This window comes from Zonotrichia albicollis, chromosome Z (assembly GCF_047830755.1).
Source record: "Zonotrichia albicollis isolate bZonAlb1 chromosome Z, bZonAlb1.hap1, whole genome shotgun sequence".
NCBI classification, from domain to species: Eukaryota; Metazoa; Chordata; class Aves; order Passeriformes; family Passerellidae; genus Zonotrichia; species Zonotrichia albicollis.
In genome coordinates, this window is record NC_133860.1 from 1,487,927 (window position 1) to 1,511,429 (window position 23,503).

At 38.3% G+C, this 23,503-nt stretch overlaps 1 protein-coding gene across 6 annotated transcripts in view; it reads right to left on the reverse strand.

Annotated features, from left to right (window-relative positions):
• APC (APC regulator of WNT signaling pathway) overlaps positions 1 to 23,503 on the reverse strand; it is a 94,929-nt gene that overhangs the window by 65,674 nt on the left and 5,752 nt on the right. For 2 of the 6 annotated variants that reach the window (XM_074533060.1, XM_074533059.1), the window contains exon 1: positions 7,079 to 7,207. The exons of 2 other annotated variants lie outside the window; for them this stretch is intronic. The gene's annotated coding sequence lies outside the window, so the exon portion shown is untranslated. Of the gene's footprint in view, positions 1 to 7,078; positions 7,208 to 10,517; positions 10,596 to 23,503 lie in introns of those variants that run through there. 2 more of the 6 variants (XM_014272393.3, XM_074533061.1) reach the window with 2 other exon arrangements.

Genomic DNA, 23,503 nt, shown 5'->3' on the forward strand with positions numbered 1-23,503 from the left:
TCCCACAGACACAGCCATACTTTGTTATTAGGGAGCAGAAAACACTGAAGAGGGAGAACAACATTTATGTTAAAACACAATACCGACATAGAACAAATGGGTGTAAATTGGTCATTTATCAACCTAGGCTGGCAACATTAATTAGAACTTGTAGTTCAGTGGGATCCCTGCCAAGCATACTACACAAGGAGCCAGACTTCATGGCTTGAGAAATCCAATCCTAAACTTCCATACAGACAAATGCTGTACTTATTTTTGATATCTCCAAGATATTTGTTTCTTCTTCTGAAATAATACAATGCCAAAGTATTTCACACAAGACACTGTTATTTAATTTTAAAACTGGTGAAACTGACAAAGGTAATGTATGACCACAAAGCAGCTTAGGCTTTCTGATGCTGAACACTGTGTGATCTCTCAGGCACGTGATTTGTAGAGTGAAATCACAGGGCTCCATTACACATAAGCTCGTCCATGTATGAGATAAACCCCTCAAAATTAAAATCTGCCTCTCTTCTGAAAATACATTTTTACCAGCTGCCTCAAACTTGACATATGAGATCAGAATTCAGGTCCCAAAATGATCCTAGGATTTATGCTCTGAGTAAAAAATAACTATAAATTTAAAATAATTTATAAATTATATATTATAGGTTTTCTAAACACAGAACCCCCAGCATAAATATAAACTGACTGTACCATTTCATCCCCTTTTTGAAGTTTCTCAGTGGTTAAATTACTGGCCATGAGGAAAGAGTTAAACTCTGGACCTTCTTGGCCAGACAGGCTTCCCAGCCACATCACTCTTCATGTGGAGCAGAATTAACCAGCCCATGGGAAAACAAGGACTACCTTAGACATGGCCCACTAGTCTGAAGCTCCACCACTGCACACCCAAGCATGCTCAACACCACTAGTGCCAGAATCAGCTGGTTCAAGAATAAAACATCTCTTCTTTCCCCCTGTAGGAAACCATTATAATGAGGGAGAATGGAGGAGAAGGGAAGAACTCTCACCTCCAGAATCCATTCCACATTTCAGCCAGCCCAAGGGAAAATGCACCACAAATGCAACACAAAACCCACCTTTGTGAAATTCAGTACTATGCTTCAAATCAAGCTCCCTTTCACACTCTTAACTGCATTGTTTCTTCACAAAGTAATCATCAAAGGCAAGAATAGATCCTGAGTTCTCTAGATTTACTCTGAGAAATAACTGTCTCAGAATGCAGAAAGTATAAAATTTAATAGCCTCACATCAGAGACACCCAAAAAATCAAGCTGTGCTACTTCCCTGACCCATATTTCTCATAATTAAGAAACTTCTTCTCCATCTCCTATCAGAGTAAGAGGAAATTGTGACAAGAAATTTCACGCTTTACTGAATCAGCATTTCACATGAATATACATATCAAAAAGGAATTTCAAGCTGGATAGAACTCTTTTACGCATTAAAATCAAAATTAATGAGAAGCCTAAATTTATGCAAACATACTGTTACGATTTAGATATGCATTTTCCTGTATTAAGAAAACTGCACCAGTAGCCACTGCCCAGACAGGAATTTACATGCAATCATTTTGATCTCAAATCCCAAGTGATAGGAAAAATGTAATGCTTCCTGAAAACTTAGAATTTCTAAATTGATCAGAGCCACCTTCTTTGAATTCAGCAAGCATATATACTCAACAGGCCCTGAAGAGGTTCCACTTAAGAACCCCAACAATTTGTCATATATTAAATCTTCTTATGAAAATATTTCAGAGTCCTATTATTGCTTTTATCCATAAAATCTATCAACATTACCATCACACTACTACCACCAGCAAGCAGATTTACTCCTAAACTCTGTAACTCAGATTTTTCACAATGTTTCTTATCTTAATATAACAAATTCAACTTTACACATAGATACAATGCATCTACATGCTTATATCTTTGATCTTTTTGATCTTTGTATCCAAATTCTGAAATTTTTTTGAATCTACATTTAAATATTTTTCTAGTCCAAACTTCATGACTATCGAAAATATAATTTAGTAAGGCTGGAAAGGACCATCAGCTCAGATTTCTTTCTGCATCCACAAATTCTATGCAACTCTTCAGTCCAGAGCCCCGGATCTTGTGCTTGTTATTCTTTACCATTCTGTCAAATTTTGTCATTCATTTATAGGAATGCGTCTAATGGTGAATTGTTTTTTCAAGGGCACACTACACTGAATTCAGGGAGGAAATGCTGACACTGTCATGACATTTTTCCAATTAGTTACTCTAAGCCCCCTTTAAAAACAGATTATTTTAAAGCACTAGGCCTAGGGGTTCTGAGAAGCAGTGGTTGCGGCTAGTGGCAGGGAGGGCTGTGTTGGTGCCTTCCCAGCTGCCCGCTCCACCCATCTCCTCACGGTTCCCACCCAGGGAAGAGCTCAGCTGCTCAAGTGGCAGCTGCTAAACCACTGCAGATTACTGCTTGACTGCCAAGGTAATCTGAAATAGGTGTCAGTTTAAGCTTACTGTGCTCGGTCATTAGCCACGATGCTTCAGCAGCTGTTGCACAGCTATTTCCAAAAGAGGGGCAAGGCTGACAGACAGGGGCAAAAAATCCAGCACAGCTGTTCCAAGCTAAGTTCCTCAAGTGGACCATTTTCATGCAGCTTCCTTATCTATACAGTCATAAGAAAGAAGTGTGGGAGGGTTTTGCTGTTCTTATTTTGAACATATCAAGCCACGCCAATTTGCATTAGTTCAATTTCTCTGTTGACTGAATACTGTATTGAATTTTCCATTATTTTGTTTAAAGCTTGCCTTCAGGTTTTCAGCTCTGGCAAAATATCAGCACTCCAAGTGCTGTGTTCAAGAATTTATCAAAAATGAGTATGACTGTGTCAGGGATTGTCTAATCCATTTCAGTATGGGAAAGGTTTCAAGGTTTGCCAATCTAAAAATGTTTATTCTTCACTGGCATTGTCTAATTCTCTCCTTCCCTACTTACTGAAAAATACTCCATTGGACTCAAATCATAAAAGCCCATTATCCTGACTCCCTCCAAATGGCAGAAAAAATATTTCTGCCTTTTCCAGCATCACACTGAGAAACTATGTTATTTCCATCTGGTGCTAAGTCCATCCTTCACTAAAATGGCCTTTGTTGCCAGCATATTTGATCCTCCTATCCCCATCTGAATTTATGAACAATCCCCCAAATTTGAGTCAGGAGCAGCTGAAAGGGAAGCCATTTTGTTAGGGTTCTCTTCAAGTAGGCAATGCGGGCACACAAATATAATGAGCTGTCTGTCAGTGGCTTTGAATGTGGTCAGAGACAACTAAGAAAATACTCAGCCCAGAATGAGAACCGCCCATGAGTGGAGCAGCAGATCTGTTCATGTTCTCATTCACTCTGCTTTAGCACACTTAGGTGATTAGAGATGGAGGAAGGAGTATAAAAAGCAATCATCACAGAAAACTGGTCTTCATCCAGTTTCTTTCAGCAACAAGGGCTTTAATAACAGAAAATTAATAGCAAGTTATATAACATTACTCTTTTTAATACATTTGAAAAGGATAACATTGAAAAAATTGATAACAAATTACAATCTGAAGATTATGCATACTGTGGATTCCTGGGGTTTTCAACCATGGCAAAGAGTCTTCAACCAAAAGGCAAAGGCCAGATGAAGAGCCATTACTGTTATTAGTTTTCCTAACACAACTTGTGAAAGCATTAGTCCCTTTAAAAGAGGACCACACAATTTTCTCTATACTTCAGTTGCATGAGGAAGATTTTAGTTTTTTTATGCACTTCTGCATGAAGTGCATGATATTTTTGTGGACAGCAGACTGAAATAAATGTTAATATACCCAACCTTCCTAAATCCTTTTGAGTGGTAATTGGGTAAAGACTGTGGTTTTGTGTTTAACTCTTCCAGAAATTAATTCATAACTTGGCAAGAGCTTTCAATCCATCATTATATCTTGGGATGCTTCAGTAAATTCAATACTTGGCCTGTACTCACCAACCATGAACAGAAGCGTCATCTGTTCATTTTTACCAAAAGTGATAAGTGATCCATGTTCTCAGCATTCCATAAAAGACCATGAGGAGAAGAAATGAGAACACCATGGTCTGAACTCTTGTGTGCCTCATTACACGTCAAGTATGATAAAGGTCAAGTGTGTGCTTGTGTGAAAAACAAAAATAATTTATTGCTTGGAATGCCACTAAAGAATGCTAACAATGAAAAAAAACATTCTTATTAATACAAAAATGAAAATCAAGATGTTATGTCTTTCAGGCTATGAACTGTCAAGTTCAACTTCTTTACACTGTCAAGAAAATTGCCACTTCTTCCTTTATAATTCGGGGTTGGGAAGTTCCTTAGCTGGTTAGTCATGCTGTATTTAGAATACGACTGTGAAAATTCGAACCATGATTTGCATTTAAATACTATATTGAACACAAACAACTCCAGACATCATTTGAATCATAACTTACATTGGATCAGGAATGATTCATAAGCCTGAACACTCATCCTTCAAGATGATCATCTTTGTAATTCATGACTAATTGATTATGTCCTCACTGCACATGACTTGCTCTTGTTTATTTTCATATGTCTCGTAATCTTTAAGGATTCAATTCTAGAAAGTTTAAACCATTAAAAAGTCTTGAGACAGGTATTTCTTTTCCTATTTTACCAGAAAACAAACTCAAAACAACTAACATGAAATAAATCAGTTATAATTAAAACCATTGTACATACTACAAAAATTCTATTCTATATTATAAAAATAATTTATAATAAATTTTTCTCCATCTGGGGCGCGCTATCAGGGTCATCTTCAAGGTTCCCTTCAGGACTTTTAAAGAAGAGAAGACAATTTGTCTTGCAGAAAATGTATCAGTACTCGATCACAGGTGCTGCGTGAATTTTGGAAAACCATGAGTGGAAACTAGATCTTTGCTGACAATAACTTACCATCACAGCACACCATTAGTAGTACGGCCTATTTTAAACAGGATTTTGCCACACTGATAATAAAAGAATTTACCATATGTCATCAACATAATGTTTTACCCACTAAATCAAGATGCATACTGGAATCCAACATAAGAATTTAGAGATCAAGGGAACCAATTGTAGCCATGCACATTTCTACCTTGTGCTGGCTGTATCATTCCATGCTGATATAACAATGGCAAAGTGTGACAAGATGTAGCAGAACATTTATCATAACCAAGTATTTTGTACTTCATGGATGACGTTTAGTAAAGTTTGCACCCATAAGTAAATTAACGTATTATATTGAAAAATGATTTTTAGTCAAGTTATCATTTTAAGAGTGTGACTTACAGAACTACTACAGTGGTTACACAGAATGATACTATTTAAGAGTAAAAAAAGTACAGGAAGAAGCATCACCATAGCAATCACCATAATCACTACTGTGCTTATGTCACTCTCTTTCCTTTTAGGAAAAAAGTGGTGAAAACACCTCTGCATCTTCTTTTCTTTTAACATTTAAGCAATTGTAAAGAATGCCAAAGCAGAAACATCTACTGTCACCAATTTACCTCTTGAAACCAGTTATTCCAAACAGTAAGTTCTCAAGCGATGTTTTAAGATGTAATATTATCCAAAGCCTCTGTAACTGATAAAACACGAGATTCATGATTCTAAAAATAATGGTGTATGTATAGAAAATGTTTTGAGGGGATTTAAAAAGCAGGTATTTAAACTGATGCTTTTTGTTATCAAACCTCTTTTGCCCATCCCTGTATTTAACAGAACTGAGGAGATGAGCTTTTTATAGTTACTTCAAGTCTCCTTAAAAATACAGAAGAGTCTGGTTCCAGGAAATGTCTTTCAGTATACATGCTTATGTATATTTTCAAAGAACTAAAATCTTGACAAAATACTCATAAATCTATTACCTGTATTAGATAACAGAAAAAAATAACCAAATGATAAAAAGACACTAAGGAAAAAAAATTAAGACGCATTTTCAACAGAAAAAACAGCAAAGGGTGGAAGAAGTACTTAAAAACGGAAATCTATATCCTGCCATTCACGTATGCACTGAAATTTACTGAAAATATTTCTCTGCACACTAAGAAGATGTGTGTTTCTTGGTATGCTTTTAAAAGGCATTTTTCAGGGTATGCCTCTCCAAATCAAGTCAAAATCGGGCCATACTGGTCCTCTGAAGAAAATCCAACCAAACGAAAAATGTCCCTTATAGCCCACAGACAAGGTCCTCCATGTGAGTCGATAGAAAGAATACCGTATCTTGACAAGAAACCCGTATAGGATGAAATGATATATGTGTCCTCCAAAAATCGCCACACATTTTTGCGAAAGCAAGGAGCGCTCTGCTAGCAATGACCTAATTACTAGCATAAAAGCTGCGTATCTGACAAAGGGGAAGAAAGGACCCACTGCTTCATACATAATTTATTAAGATTTCCCACAGTATTCAGGTTAAGTCGCGGACCCAAGCACCTCTTTGTGATGTTAAATCAATCTGTGAGAAGTCAGCGGATCCCAGAGCGCGCTGAGGGCGCAGCGCTGCCCCCCGAGCGCTCCCGCCGGCCGCCCACCCGCGCGTCCCCCGCGCTGCGGCAGCGAAGGCGCCACCGCCGCCCGTCCCTAACAAAGCCGGGCCGGTGCCACCCGCAGGCAGCGCCTCGCCGCCCCGCGAGGAGCACCTCCACGGCTCTGCCCGCACTGAGACCCCTGCCCGCCGCCGCTCCCCCTCCTCCTGGCCCCGGAGCCCGCGCAGGGGTTGCGCAGGGCTTTGTGCCTCCGGCCGGCGCGGCGCACTGCGGTCGGTTCCGCCCGCGGCGGCGCCTCGCCGCGCCCGACCGTCCCCGCGGCTCCGGGGCTCCCCTCCCCGCCGCGCGAAAGCCCTTTCGCGCACCCCCGGTTTTTTTGGTTTTTCTTTTTGGTTTTCGTGGGGAGAGGGGTTGCTTTTTTTTTTTTTTTTTTAACCCGCGTAACAGCTTCCTCCCCCCTACCCCTGCCCTTCCCGGGCGCGGTGAACCTCGCCCGCGCGGGAAGCCGCCGCCGCCGCCGCCGCACTCACCCCATGGCCGCGGCCGCCGCGCCTCCATCCCCGCGCCAGCGCCCGCGCCCGGCCCCGCCCGCGCCACCGGCTGTGCCAGCGCCGCGCGCACAGCGCGGCCCCGCGGGTCACGTGCGGCGCAGCCAATGGCGCGCGCGGCCGCCCTCGCCCCGCCCCGCCCCGGGCGGAGCTTCGCGCGCGGCCCCGGGCGCGCCCCCGGCGCTGCACGAGCGCCCGGATACCGAACCCGCGCCGCGCGAACCCGCCCGGGCGGCACCGCCGCCTCTCAACCCCCTCCGCCCGCCGAAACACAACATTTAACAATTCTCATGTAGAAATGAAACGAGGTGCTGCGTGTAGTAGCATTAAAGCAGGCGCAGCTCACCCAGAAATAAATTGAGACATTGCTTATTAAAAAGGCAGCAGGAAGCGTGTCCTTCAAGGGCATCTCAGATTTCTCTACGGTTCAGTAAAACATTGTTTCCATGTGCTTTTCAGATATGAAGTTGTAACTGCTACTTGGTAGCTTAATAACAAATCAAATATATTTAACATTTAAGCGATGTTAAATCAGAACAGTAAGTACCAGTTGAAAAAAAATCTAAAAGACAAATGAATTTATGAAAGAAATCAATTTATGAAACTATTTTATAATCTCCTTTCAGAAATTATCTCTCTCCAAGGGCAAGGATGTAACAATGTGGTCATAAGGATGACTTAAAACCTCACAGAAGCACACTACTGAAATCCAAGAGACAGCAGAAATTAAACCATATTTCAGCTGTGTTTTTCATTCTAAAAAACAATTATCTGTATAGCAGGTACTATAGGAATCTTTAAAAAAACTTTTATATCAAAGTCAGCTTTGCAGAAACAGCACAGTATTAAACCTTTAAAATCCCCTAGAATGATTCAAGAATAGATCTATGAGCAGTGCAACCCATTTCAACAAAATAGGGCATGATAGAAGACATCTGAAAAGGTGCAGTGGTTCCCCATCCAGAGCAGAACAATGCCCCTCCCTGTGGTCTGTTACATAAATTATGGCATTATATGCTTATACAAGGGGATATAAGGATAGGTAAGTCATTAAAACCATATGTCCTGATATGCCTTCTTATAATCCTTCATTTGGCTTATAATAATCTTTTTGATTTGCATGAGACAAGCAAACATGCAGGACCTCGTGGTTGGGATGAGATTAAACTAAAGGCACTGCAGGCCTGTGCATGCATGCGAGCAATTGCACCACACATTACTTAAATGCTACTAATTTCATTTCAGCTGTTTCCTCATACCTCCTTTTTCCAATCAGAGAAGGCAACAATCCACACTCATAAAAGATGCCCTTTACCAGATAACCTCACACCCTTTCAAGATTAAGACGTGTGACACGTCATCTGCTATCTTCAGGATCCTTTTGCACAAAATTCTCTATAACTTCACCACTCAGGCTAACTGCAGAGGTACTGCCACTCCAGCTGTTATGGTAAAACACTTTAAGCCAAAGTTGAGTGGGCCATTAGTTAAGAGTGTTCCAGGCTTCATGATTTTTTGCTATAAAGCTTCTATTAATTACAGTAATCATTGATAGCCTATGGTTTATGGTGGTTTATGATCCAGTTGATTCCACTTCACAGCAATGAAGTTTATCCTATCCTACTGTAACAAATTGTCACAGTACTCCTAACAGTTCGAATTTTAGAACCTAGCTAGTCATTTGACCTAAACCCTTCTTACTTGATGTCTTAGTGATATACACCACAGTTCCACCTCTCAGAAAAGCAAACCAAAATGCTCTCAGTTGTTATTGTAAAGCTCTCTCCATCCTAAAATTCTTTATGTTAGTATAAGCATACATTCAAATGAATACAGACACCACTCAACACCTTCGTTATCAGTTAGCAAATTGTTGCAACAGGAGTTGTAGCTTAATAACAAATCAGGATACAAATCAGGATAATCTGAAGAGTGGCAAGTGTTCAGAAGTGGCAAGTGCCACACAGCCTGGAATGACGATGTGTGCAAAGATTAAACCAGAGAACCAAAGAAACTGAAATACTAGGTACTTTAAAACTAAATTCCATACTTAAAAGTGAAAAACTATGCTTTGAGAAGTAATTTTCTAGAACCCAAAGATGGAAGGCTACATAACGTATTTATTTACGCACACCATAGTGCATTTTCTGCAGCTGTGAAAAACTAACTGTAGTTCCCACTATATAAAAAGATTTTTGCTACTCTTGGTACTCTTTAATACTTTTTGAGTCTGGGAGTCACAACCTGAGCAAATTCACTATTCTGTAGCCTGAAGTCCTACATTTATTTGCAGAACAAGCAGAAACACAAATTCTTTAATGCTTTCTGCCAAGATGACAGCTGAGTGGGAGGGAAAAAGCCTTCCCTTCCTCCCTCATTGTAATGCCCATTTTGTTATGATTTCATAAACATGGCAGCTTATGGTCTGTGTCTGTGTCACATGTACTTGTCTCTGCAGCAATATCCAGTATAAAGTCAAATTCAGTTTAATAAACAGCATGCTTTGACCTTCCCATATTGCATCTTTCAGTGGTGTCAAACCACTGCTATACAGGTGAAAATATTCCCTCAAAAAGTGCTTTCTATGTGCAGTGCTGGATTTTCTTAATAAAACTGATACCAACAAAACACTGCTTGAGAAAAAAAAAAAAGGTCAGGCTCTCAGGAAAAAAGAAAGTAATTTTACAGGAAAAAGTCTTTTAGACTAAGTTTATTTTTGGCTAGTTATTTTCTATCCGGCAGATGGAACAAGATGACTTTCATTCCTTGAAAGAAACCATTAACAAGACAGACTTAGCAACACCTGCAAGATATTACATAAACCCACCCTTTTAGATCTATCAGTAGACTCTGCATGAATCCATGTAAGCTATCAAATTCAAAGGACAAAAAATTTTAGTATCTAAAGATACCTGTTCAGTTTCAGTTTTACTTCTACGATTTTGGACAAGATCTCTGCAGCCTACTCAGCCCAGCATTCTCAAACAGTAAGATGGGAATTTGGGCTCAGAAATGGAAGCAGCTGTATTTTTTAGGCAATTTTTGACACAACCTCTATGGTGTTTCCCATTGCATATATAAAAATACATTTTGCAACCAAATGAAATTGTCATTAACTGTTACAACCCCTACTAAATAATGCTAATTAGAATCTCTAAATAGGTTAAGGTCTAAATTTTTAAAAGCATAAAGTACATTCCCCAAAGTATCTATCTGCCACATAAAATCACAACTACTAAAACAGAAATTGCATGAGGTTTTCTGGTTTTAGATAGCTGGCTCATAAATCATAATTCTCTCAACCTTTGCAGCCTCACCCTCGGCAGCAATACTCTTCTCTGTAGAAGCTTTTCACTACTTAATATATTTAAAGTGATTGATATTTCATTATTAGTCATTGAACATGCACAGAACTACCTACCTCAGAAACCCTGGGCAGGGAGTGGTTGGGTAATGAACTAAATTCTCCCTCTGGTGCCAAGAACTATTCTGGCATTGCCTGCAAACGTAAAACAATAGTGCTGCTGAGACCTTGCCTTCAGGATTTTCTAGTGCAAGATTTAGGCATTGACTTGTATTACACTGCACTTTTTAGAAAGATTGTACTTCATAGATTTCATTAACAAAATAAACTGAAGACATTTCACATCTGTTTTACGCAGACCAAAGTTTTTGTCCCAACACAGGACTTAATGACAAATTTAACAGCTGCTGTAACCAAAGGTTGTCTTGTGTCTTTCAAGTTTACATGGGGAAGAAAAAAATCAATTAAGCCGAACATTCTCTTTGTTTCTTATTTTCTTTATTACTTTAGTGAAGGTACATTCATGTCTCTCACTACCACACAAAGACCAGGTTTCCTCTGAGGCCCGTCCTTACCATGGGACCAGGAACAGTGAAAGTTTGTATATATTCACTTGAGAAAACTCATAACTTGCTTCCATTGGCATTAGTATCACTGTTTTGGCCATTAAGAGCTGTAGCCCTGCTTTCTCCATGAAAATTCCCTCATATATATTGCATATTATTTTCCCAACTACAGGAACTTCCAACTATGAGTGCTAGAAAGGTCATCAGAAGTTTTCCTGAGGATCAAGAACATAAAGGACCGCCTTTTTCATGCACATGAATAAAGAATGAAGAAAATAACTCTGTCATTGTTCCCAATGCATCATCCAGAACATATGCAGTACTCCTGCAAAACCAGGAATTTTCTGTACTGAGAACAGATTTTTTACTATACTAATGTACTAAATTACACGTTGGTGTTTTTTTTTTTTTTTCCCCAGGAAGCTGTGCTACCAGTTCCTGAACTTCAGAAGATTTTTCCACAAGCAATGACAAGGTCTGTCTTTCCTTGTCTGTGGGGTCAATTAATTACACCACAGATGTGCACCATAAGCTAAATTAGAAAAGCAGAAAATGCAGGCTGTTTAGCTATTTCATAACTAAGTCAGAGGTACAGAAATACATTACTTGCTCTTTAAATCCTTTACTATTTAATGCTCTCTACTGTTTGCCAATTCCTAACTTTTGTCCAGAAGTAGTCTGCTCTCTGGGGCATCTCCCACTCATATTTTCTTCCCTCTCACTAAGTTTTTTCATCTGCATGAAACTTTCTTGCTCTAAATTAGAAAAAAAAAAACAAAAAACAAGGAGAAATACTGCTTCCTTTCTCACATCTGTTAGCTCTAGTGTGGAGCCATAGCCCAGGCTGCAATATTAGTCACATTTTCTACAAACAGTAAAGCAATAATGAAGAGTTTGTTTAGAAAACCATTAATCCACTGTATTTCACCACCCACTCTTCTATCTCAGCTATATAATAAACATCACCTGACAAAACTTTGTGTCACATTATATGATTTCCTCCTCCACTAATTAAGAACATCACACTGTCCTGGCATTGTATCACTTCATTTCCTCTGCTGTAGCTCTTTCAGGCTTGTCAGGTAGTTTACTGTATCTGCATATTGTAATTTTCACTTCTTGCTTCATGGATGGTGCTTATTCAATCCACTAAGTGGCTCAACCTTTGAAGAAATTTGGAAACTGATTTTAGAGATGTGAGCTAGGAATTTTTGTCTGTAATCTGCAGAAAGTGAGTTCAGAGTGACCAGATAAAGAGCTGACTTTCAAGAGTAGCTTAGCCCACTGACCAGGTATGTGCCAACACACACATTATAACTTCTTATCTGGCCAGTTTGAAAACTTGTAATTGCACCTTTTAGCCCATCTGTAATTCTGTTTCAGTAGTCTGTTAATAGTATTGAAGGCCGAACATCTTAATATAAAAGCCCTTGGTCAGCATACCTCAGGGATACTCTGGTGATTATTTTTCAGATGGAAGATTATTCCCAGAGGTCGTTTTTCAGTAATACATACCTTTTATCTTTTCTCCACTGGGGCCATAGACTACAAAAATATGTTTAAAGAAAGATAAAAACCAGTATGTTTTCTCATGTTTCTTGGGAAGCTTCAGACTCTGGATTTGTCTGATGGCAGATCTGCTCTGAGTGCACACTTGGAACACTTACTTGCAGTGGCCTGGATTACAAGATAAACCCCTATTTTGCTGCTTCTTCATACTCAGCATTAACCATAAGAAGTCGCAGTACTCACATGACACATGGATGGCTGCATGTGCAAGTGGATGGTTACATTCAGTTTCTTGTTACACTGCGGTTGACAGAGCTCCCTGCTAAAAGATGGATGCTACATGGTTATGTAAGCTTTATAGTGACCAGGAGCATCCCAGAATTCTACACTACTCTGACAAATGGAAGCTCTATCAGTAGAATATTTACTTTTTTCTTCACAATCTTTTTTTCAGTCCTCCCTTTGTTTGGTTTGAACCAGATGTTCTTAATGCAAGAGCTGATTTCTTGTAAGCATTCTGACATTTTAGTGGTAATAAATCAGTTAGCTGAAGGTCATCTATTTAGTTAAAGGTCATCAACACGTTTTTTGCCAATGGTATTGAAAAGGAGGAAAAGTAAATTTTTGTGGAATCCTGTAAGCAATGACCTTTTCCAAAAAACGTATGTTAACCATGACCATTCTCCAAGTCTGCTAAGATTCAAAAAGTTCCAGCTAGACACAAGTTTTTTAAAACCCACTGCATTAAGAAAGGCTGTGACAAGATCTAGAAACACAAAGATCTTGCTAAGTCATGGCTGTGAGTTCTTTCACCATAATTATAATCTTTTGAACACTTAAAATTAAGGCTCAAGCCTTAGAGGCTCTTAGCTACAACAGGACAACTGTATCAAATCAATCTAGAAAAACTATCATTTACAAGATAAAGTGCTGGCAAGGAATCTGAGGACACATACATCATACTCAGATATATAAAAAAATTCCATATTTCAGTACATAAAAGTAATTACTAGGGAGTTTGAAGAAAGACCACAAATAAAAATGGCTTGTCAAGGAAGATTTATGCTGTATGGTTTAAGGAGTACAACTTAGCTGGTTTAGAAAAAGGTAGGCTGTTTTTTACCACTGTTTACTGAAAATATTTTCAAGTGTCACAAGTTTAAAAAGATCCATCAGCACAGATCAGACAAACTGGAAATTAATTTCTCAACATTACTGCAGTTAATCAAATCACAGAAGTTCAGTAGGAATTAAGCCCACAAGTTGAGACAAGGTATTTCAAAAACTACCAATTTTTACTGCTCTACAGCTTCTAATGTAAGGATCACACTGAACAGTGCTGGAACCCACTGCAGGTCCGAAATACATGAAAGTTCATGATTCAGTTAATACAGAATTTAATTCCTTGCAGTGTGCATATACTCATAAGGTCTTGGAACAATTATAATCAAGTCTCACACCACCGAGATCGAGCTGATTGCTTGGTAAGGTTAAGAAAGAAAATCCCCCAGCTCGTTTCTTGGGACCAATACGGAACTTCTCCATTAATTGATTTCAGTAAATGCAAAGATCAGCTGCTGTGGGAGGCAGCACTCCTGCAGAAAGAAGAAAATTAACTCTATCTCAGCTGAAAACCAGGACAAGAATGGACTTGCGCTCTCAGGTAGCACAACCCTCCAAGACACCTAGCCAACATGCAGTTTTTCTGCGCACTGCCATATCAATCACTGCAAATAATGATTCATGTCATATTTTTGGGTTAGCTCTTGTTTTGGAAGCATTTTTACTCACTTCAGCTTATTTATTCATCATAAAAATGTGTCATTGGATGATTTGGGTCTCACTCCCTTAGGGAATTGCTGTTACACAATCCTCTAGGCAATGGTGGCATACTAATTTTTTTCCGTCCTCATTTGGCACACTGTTTAGTCAGTTTATTGAAAGTTAAAAATACACAACCTCCATTCAAAATGCGTGTTGCTGGTGTGGGTGCTAGGAGTTACATTCTTTTGTTGGGGTTTTGAATGAATCACATCTCTAAATCTTAATTTCAGTAACACTAGCGAGGGAGAAAAGACTTTTTTTCTTTTGATTGGAGAGGGAAGTGTTTTAATAAAAGTCTAAGAAATCTGTAATATCTTATAATATATTCTCCTAAAAATGAAGGTCCAGCTTACTGAATAGCCAACAGGGGGTAAAAATTCAAGCATAAGCTGCTCTGCCTAGTATTCAAGCAGCATGAATACTTTTTTTAAATTGATCTATCTGTGGAGTAGAAAAGGAATACAAATTTGAAATATTCATTGTATTTCCAGACAAGCTGCTTCCAGTACCAAGCTCTACACATGTAGCAACAGTGCTCTGTGATCCACATTTTTAGGAGTCACACAAAACTGCTCTTTCTTTGGGCCATTCATCATCTTAGAAATCACCATGCATCTCCAAAGTAACAAAATCACCATCTGAGACAGCTACTACTGAAAATTTATCACTACCCAAGTTACTTCAGTACAGTACTGGGAAAAAGCAGTTGAAGAAAAGGACTGATATCCATGCCCAGAACAAATAAAGCATCAGTAGAGCAAAAGAGCTGTAAAAACACATTTAAGTCTGTCAAAAACTGAGAAGGGAGGAATTTTTTATCTAGATAGAATACATACTTCAGTTCCAGTTTCTCTTCCCAGTTTGAATTCAAGGTCACCAGCAACTCAACCAAAATACTTCAATTGCATGCAATAAATCTTATAACCCATAATAGAAACGCATGATTAAAGTATACAATGTTGTGACCTGCAGAAACAGATTAAAATGTAACAATTTAAAACTAACATAGCTGGCGTACTTTGCATCTTAGATTTCAATCCCTATAGATATGAGAAGGAAAAATTTTAATTAATCACAACAATACCTATAAAAGCTCTCCATCACTAAGTGTACTAGAGGTCTCCTCTTCCTCCTAATACATAACACAAATACTTCAATCTTAAATGAAAAGACTGTATTTTAAAAAATCTCCAGTGCAAGTCAGTTAGAACACCAGCTCTTAGTCACATTTGACACAAACAGTCCTTCTCAGCATGGATTTGAATTTCACAGATCCATGACTCTTTATAAATGTATATATTTCTAATCAAGTACAGAATCCCTTGCTAGAAGTAATTTGTAACATTTTAATGATAAAATTCAAACTATTCAAGTTTAAAGTTTACCTTGCAAACTCAAGTAAACTGAGCAATCTCAAGAAAACTCTGGCAAACAAACATAATACATTCCTTCTACACAAAGAAAAAATCCAAATAGAGTAGTCTTGCAGGGAAACTTAATGCCTGAAAATTAAGGTAAAGTGAGAGCTCAAGAATTTTAAGTATTTCCCACAACACTGAAGGAGTTAATTTTGTAAGCTAATTACCCCAGGTGGCAAGAGAAAGGCAGAAATCTTCACAGTAGGTAATACTTGTTTTAACAAGGAAGAAACAATAGGAGAGATTCCATGCCATTGACAAAATCCATTCTGTCACTCAAACAGAAAACCAAAGTAGTTCTCCAGAAACACAATAGGCAGTAATTGAAATGTTCTTATTCAAGACTATGAATGACCTGTTGTCCAGTCTCACTTCTTTATTTTTCTGCTTTACTTGATTTTTTTTTTTTTGCCGAATCTTGTGACCGGACACTGGGAATTTTGCTCAACATTCATGTCGTGGCACTCATTCCTCACATTATCACACACAGGTGTGACTAAAATCACCTGGATGAGTGACTCGACCAGAACTGGCTCTGTGTGCCCAGATGTGCACCCACCACACAGAAGGGTGGGACAGCACCTGTGACTCTACAATGTCCAAGCACTTCCAGGAAAGGCTGGAGTCACAGCATGACTTCAGTGAGTGAGTAAGAGCAGGGGCCTTCTAGTCTACACCTAGCTGACACTTTTCCTGGCGCTCTTCTATTTACTCCTTCTTTCCCCAAGGAGCAAATGCTGCCAAGTGCTGGTAGTGAGGCTCATGACAACCTTATTGCCCAGTCCAAGGGCCTGGTAAAGTTCTGCACCTCGGGCTTTGAACAGCAGAATTGCTTTAGCACAAAACCAGTGTCTTTTTAAGGATTTGAGGTTTCCATAACATAAAGCAGTTCTGGCTTCTAGAAAACAGAAGCAATATAATTATATTTAGAACTTAAAAAATTCTTAACAGAGGCAAGAATGATGAAAAGTACAATCCATCCATGTTCAGAAATGGTACATGGATGTACACTTAAAAGGAACACAGATTGAATAAAACAGACAGTTCTTCAAACAGTGAACCAGGTCGCAAACTGCCTGCACTGACAATTAGTTGGCATTCTAAAGAACTCGATCACTTCTACCTCACTAGTCAGAACTGGCTAAGTAACAGATAAGTACCTTCCAAAGCCACCCATATTCAGAGCAGTCGACTTTAAGACAAGTGTTAACATACTGGCAGAGGGCAAAAATAAAACAGCCACAGCAGCACGGGTACCTTGAAGATAGACACATCTTCCAGTATTTTCTGAACAAGTTAAAATATTCTAAACCTTAGATTTAGAAAATCACTGTTTTCTAAATTAGACAACAGTGAATTACAACCAGGCTTTGTCACTACAACTAGTTTCAAGTCTTCCTTGCTGCATGCATACCAGACTGCCACATGGATTCTTCAGTAGCTTTACATCGTTCTGGGCACTATTTCACTTGTGGAAAAAAAAAGACCTGGACATCTTGCTCACAAGTAAAATTGAGAGAGTGATTTGGAACAGTATAAAGACAGTCATGTATGGACAACTACTCTTTCATAGAAAACAAAGCAATACACAAATCCACTGGTTTTAGAGGAAGACAAGTTCTCTTTCTCCATTCAATTAATTCTTTTCAGCTTCCAGCACTTGAAACATTTTTTTGGAAAAAACTTTATGAATCAAGCCTAGTTCTCAAGGTCTTAATGACATTTAGACATTTAATTAGCAAGCCATCACTTCGACTGGCATCTAAAGCTTTTGTCAGAGACCTAATTCCATGCCAATTCAAACATCCCATATTAACTAAACAGTCCCATATTAACTAAACTTAACAGTCTTATATTAACTAAACTTATATTAACTAAAAAGAAACCTCATATTATTCTGGCTACTTGATTGCACTGGCATGCATTAACACAACAGTGGAATGAATCTAACTGAATGCAAGGATATAGATTTACAGTGTATACATGTTAAATTAACAAAGATGTTATAGGACAAAAATATAATCATATACCATATATGTAAATGAATTGGTACTCGGGCATACTTTATGCTTCTTGGTACTCTGTATGAAATGTAAGAGACAATCAAGTGAAAAAAAGGAAAAAAAAGGCAAAAAGATTGACTTAATTAAAACTGTTTAATTGATTTTAAGCTATGCCCTGCTCTTAAACCTTTCTAGAGCTCATTTTGAACATATTTATACACTTATACATGTGAATTAAGTATCATTATTCTATGTTGTCATTTCCCCCCTAAGACATGTTCAGTAAATCGGATTTCTAAAAAGTCATTAACATATATAACAATACATATAAACAAATAAGCTATATCTGGAAAGAAAGAAAAATCACAGTGCCCTTCTTCACCTAGTATTTCTAAGTTAGACCTGCAGTTTTCACTGAAATAACAAGACAAGAAGTAGAAAAATGCTGGAGCAAATACTAGAAATCATTTGCATGCATTCAGTAAGGTTTTTTTCCTTGCTTTTGTGGAAATAGAGTCACTGCTTCATTACAATGGGCTAAAATTAGAGTCCTATACAATGAAATGCTTGCAGTTGAACAATTTGAATACCATGGAACAAAACCCTAATACAGTAATTCTGCTAAAATACAGAGGAGAAGGAAAACTGGTACCAAGAATGCAATCAAGAGTAATCAAGAATTATTACAGAAACAGGTATATAAAGAAATTGGGAAGTATTCCGTTGTTTTTAATTTTGGTATTTATAAAGTCTGCACACAAAATTTTTAGTATACTAAAAAATTATTTTTAAAAATCCATTTAACTTTACGTTAAAAAGTAACTGTGTGGAAGGATATATGATCATATATTGGATTTGCTAACCTTGGAATCTAAGGTATTTCAGCACTACCTGCTGACACTATCTCCTCAGCAATGACAGGTGACAATTGTAGCATCAGGGTTACTGGCACTGAAGCATTAACTCCAAAACGGCTGCATTTTTGATAACAAAAGCAAGTAAATTGTAACATAATCAGCTTTTTTTTTTTTTTTAATTAGTCTAGATCCTGGTGTACAGCAGGTGCTACACAGCAGTTATTTTTGTTGTGCACCACCTGCTGATAGCCAACAATTTTACCCAAACTTCATTCCACCTCCAAGTCTTTCATGACTAATACAGAGTAATCAAGGAGACTTTACTTGAGCCCTTGGATTGCAAATTCTTGGGAAACAGCTTAGAAATAATAGGGATCTTAAATGTAGATCTTTCTAAGCAAAAAATACAGGCTTTGCAAACAATCTCAGTGACAAGAGGCAGGCATTTAACTCCAGAAATCCCATTATTCAAGGCATATACAGCATTTTCTTTGTAGAATGTCTAACTTAAATACTTGTATCTCTCCTCCCTCCACAACATAGCTGAATTCTAAAAGACACAACAAAAAACACTTCCTCCCCCCCCCAAAAAAAAAGTATTGAGGAGTTCAAGATGACTTTGGTCTGCTATTGCTTCTACTGCAGTAGAAGCAGCACAGCTACTTAGCCCTTTATGATCTATGCTTTGCCCATCAAAAATTGGAATTTTTCACTCAAAGAATCTCTAAACATGAGGATAAGAGACACTCCTTCCTTTGGGCAAGCATTAGGGGTGCTGGAAGAGCACTGGTGCAGGCCTGAAAGTACAAACTTTTCTTTCGGAATGAAAGGTGATTTCCCTTTGTCATGAAAATGAAGTCTCTACTTATGTACTTGAAGCTTTAAATAAACAGCAAAATGGTAAGACGGCCAGCATTTTCACTGAAATAAGCAAGTTGCTACAGAATACCAAAATTTCAAACCAGGAACTACATCAGTACAGGAAAAGTATTTTGTACTAAATAGGCAGGAGCAGTGCAAAGGTCACCCACTTGGACCCTTAAATAACAATAAGTAGACTTCTGACAATGTTTCAAAGTGTTGGGCACTAGAACTCACCACTTAATTGCATGAAAAAGCTAACAAAGGAAGGCATACCAAATTTCTGGTCCTGAGAACAAGCTTACACTTTTCTGAATAGTAAAGACCAACATGACCAACCATCCAGATCAATATGATTGCCAAATGACTTTGCAACACAGAAAAAAGTACTTTCAATGAGTATTTTCAAAACACATCAAGTATTAGGATGGTGTTTTGGAAACAAGTAACCATGGAAAAGACACATGAAATCTGAGCAGCAATAACCAAGATGGACAGCAGCAGTATGACACTAAGATGTCAGTGACTTGAGACAAAGTGGAAGTTATTTGCAAGACTTGCATCTGAATTTAGAACTACAAAAACAGCGCTACTATGACCTGTGCCCAAGAGGAACAGCTGAGGAACTCAGTATTTTTATTCAGACACTGTACACACAAATACAACTTAATAAAACTAAGAGGTTGTCTGATAAAACTACTTAACTCCATTTCCAAAATGAATGCCCTGTTTCATAGTTTCATGAAGCTTAGCCTGTTCCAAAGGATGTCAGACTTACAAAAGCAATGGAAGCAACTGTTGATGACTGAAATGACAATCAACACCACTGCACTCAAAAAATGCTGCATTACCCAACAACTTCTTTACAGATGGTTCAAGCAGGCAAGGAATGGACTGCAATAGTAAACTACATCCGAAACTAGGCAAATTTTTCTCCACTTTCTTTTTAATAAAGAAGCATTTTAAGTATTTCGATTACCAGTGACAACTGAATGCTTCAATGTTTCCAATAGAAAGAAAATGAAAACAAAAGTGGTTGTTACATCACAATAGTAGAAGAAACCATGACTATCTATGATAGATAAGCAGCATGACTGCTTCTTGTAGAACATGAACATATCTGCTCAAATTCTTATACCACAGGCCCACAAAATGCTTTCCCTATAGCTAGTCAATTACATGACAGTCCTGTTACTCTATTTGTTTCCATACAAAGTTATAGTTTTTTTTAAAAAAGAGTCTATGTAGCAGTGCAGGAAAATGTTGGAAAATTCTTATAACCTTCACAAAATAATGCTTGATCCCTATCCAAGACTAATGCTTAGTTTTGTACCCTATGTGCTTAGTTAATGATATAACTTTCCCAATAACTTTTCCAATTAATTGTTTTAATTAACTTTTCAAATGTATTGTTTTAATTAATTATAAGTAGTGTAAATTTCTGCTCTGTCATCTGTCACTGCAGCCAGAATTTAGCAAGATTTGTCATAGCCTGCCGTTGTGGGAACAGAGTTTGGGAAAATTACTGTAACTCTTCTAAACCAATTCCAATTAACCTGGATAAGCTTCAGTGATCTCAGTCCTAGGAGGATGTTAACAAAGCCTGGGAGAGAGATCTACTGCTGAAAGCGGACACATGGAAAACAGAATTTATGGACCACGAGGACATTTTGCAAAACTCTAAAACAAGAAAGTAACAAAGAAAATTCAGCAATTGTATTAAAACCCTCTCTTTCTGGGATAAAGATAATAAAACAAGTGAAAAGATGGGCTAATTAGGATGAGAAGCAAGAAAACAATAACCAATGGAAGACAGAACACTAATTAATGAAGATAATTACCCTATTTATAGACAATGAACATTAATTTCTTTGCTACAATGTGTAGTGAAAAGTTCTGACAGTGGATGTGGATGTTGGGTGGAGCTATCCCCATACACTCAGCAAACTGAGTAATGTTAACATCCTAACCTAACAAACTGGTTGGAGAGGCTATTTCAATAACAAGTCTGAAACAAAGAACACTTCTAAAAAAATGACAAACTAAAACAGTGTACTCTTCAAGCCACTAAATTCCAATGTCTCAAAGTAGGTGTCAACATGGTAGATTTCCTTTCCATCCCATCCTGCATATGCTTCAAAACATAGCCAAAGGTTAATTAATGTTAACTATGCAGCAAGACTTTCTAAAATGTATGTTCAGTATTTTAGTAATTTGTACACGCTATCTGTGAAAAAAATATTATCCTCTTGCATAACAAAGAGCCCGCATACCTGTGCAAAAAGTGATTTTGATAGGCGGTCCTCTTGTAATAGCATATATGACTGCTTTTTAACAGACTGTGTAAGCTTGATCTTCAGGTGTCTGCTGCCAGCAATAACTAAACCTTCCCCTTCTCCTCCCTGCAAATAAAAACACTGAAATGGAGGTCTAGCTATAAACTCACCTCAATTTTCCCTTTCTCTGCAGCACTAGTGTTTTTGTAGCTGTAAGTTGTAATTAAGAGAAATCAAGGAGTCGCATGAGAAACAGTATTAGTTTCATCAAACTCCACTACTTGGCAAATTAATAATTTCTGGGAACAGAGATCAGTTTCAAGCAAGAACTTTCTATGCACACCGAGAAACAACTACCTACAGCAAGCAGGAAAATCATCTTTATAGCGACTTGCGTAATGAATTGTAGAGAAGAAAGAGTCTGCAACTCTATCCCAACTGAGAAGGATACAAATTTATTACAAAACAACTTATAAAAAACCTATTAACTATAAAACCCAAAAGCACGAAACACTTATCACAACAAAGATCTCTGTACACTACATGCCGTGTTCCTTCATTTCTGGAGTTCCATTTCAATGGAAATTCACACTGGAATTTCCATTGAATTATTCCAACACGAAGACACATGACATATAAGAAGTAGATTGGACAAATTCCTTATAATAATTTTGATGTAGTAACACTTTGCTTCTATAATTTTGAAGTTTACTCTGTTTCTCCAAGCATAACACAAGCAGCAACATGGAATACTGCTTGTGTACAGATCCATTCTGTATATATCTGAACATGAATTCTGTGACCAAAGATATTCACACAGCTTCTGCACAAAAAAAGTCTTGCAAGACACTGATGGGTAATATCCACTGAAATTATATGGATACATTTAATGTTACAGTACTTCTAATTTTCTCCTCTGTGCTGGAACCTCATTTCTTATTTCTATAACCAGTATGGTTATAGAAATAAGAAATTTCTTATTCTCTTACCTTTTCATATTCCCAAGAACAGCTACAAAACAATATACACTAAAATCACAAACCCCAAAACCAAACAATTCAGATGTTAGAAGACAAACCAAAATGAGGAGCAGGAATCCACTTCAGCAAAAAGTTCTATCCTGACATGCTTACTCAGGCATTCATTTGCCATTTTTTTAGGATTAAGGAATCATTTAGGTTGGAAAAGACCCTGAAGATCATGAACACCAATAACACTGCCAAGACATCACTCACTAAACCACGTCCCTAAGTGCCACAACTACATGTCTTTTAAGTACCTCCAGGGACTTGGAAATGATAACTTCTTCTACCACTTGGTGATATTCCATAACTTCCCCTGGCAGCCTCCTCCAATGCTTGACGACCCTTTTGGCGAAGAAATTTTCCTTAATATCAAACCTAAGCTTCCCCTGGTGTAAGCTGTTTCCTCTTGTCCTATCATTTGTTACCAGGCCGAAACAATGTCCTCACTACAACTTCCTCTCAGGCAGTTGTAAGGAGCAATACAGTTACCATTAAGCCTCCTTTTCTCCAGGCTACACACCCACAGCCCCCTCAACTGCTCCTCATTTGACTCGTGCTCCAGCCCCTTCCCCAGCTCCATTCCCTCCTCTACACACGCTGCAGCCCCTCCATGCCTTTCTGCTTCCCAGGGCCCACAGCTGCACAGAGCACTCCAGCTGTGGCCGCAGCGCTGCCCAGCACAGGGCCACGCTCACTGCCCTGCTCCTGCTGCCCCACTGCTGCTGGCACAGCCACCATGCCCTTGGCCTTCCTGGGCCCCGGCC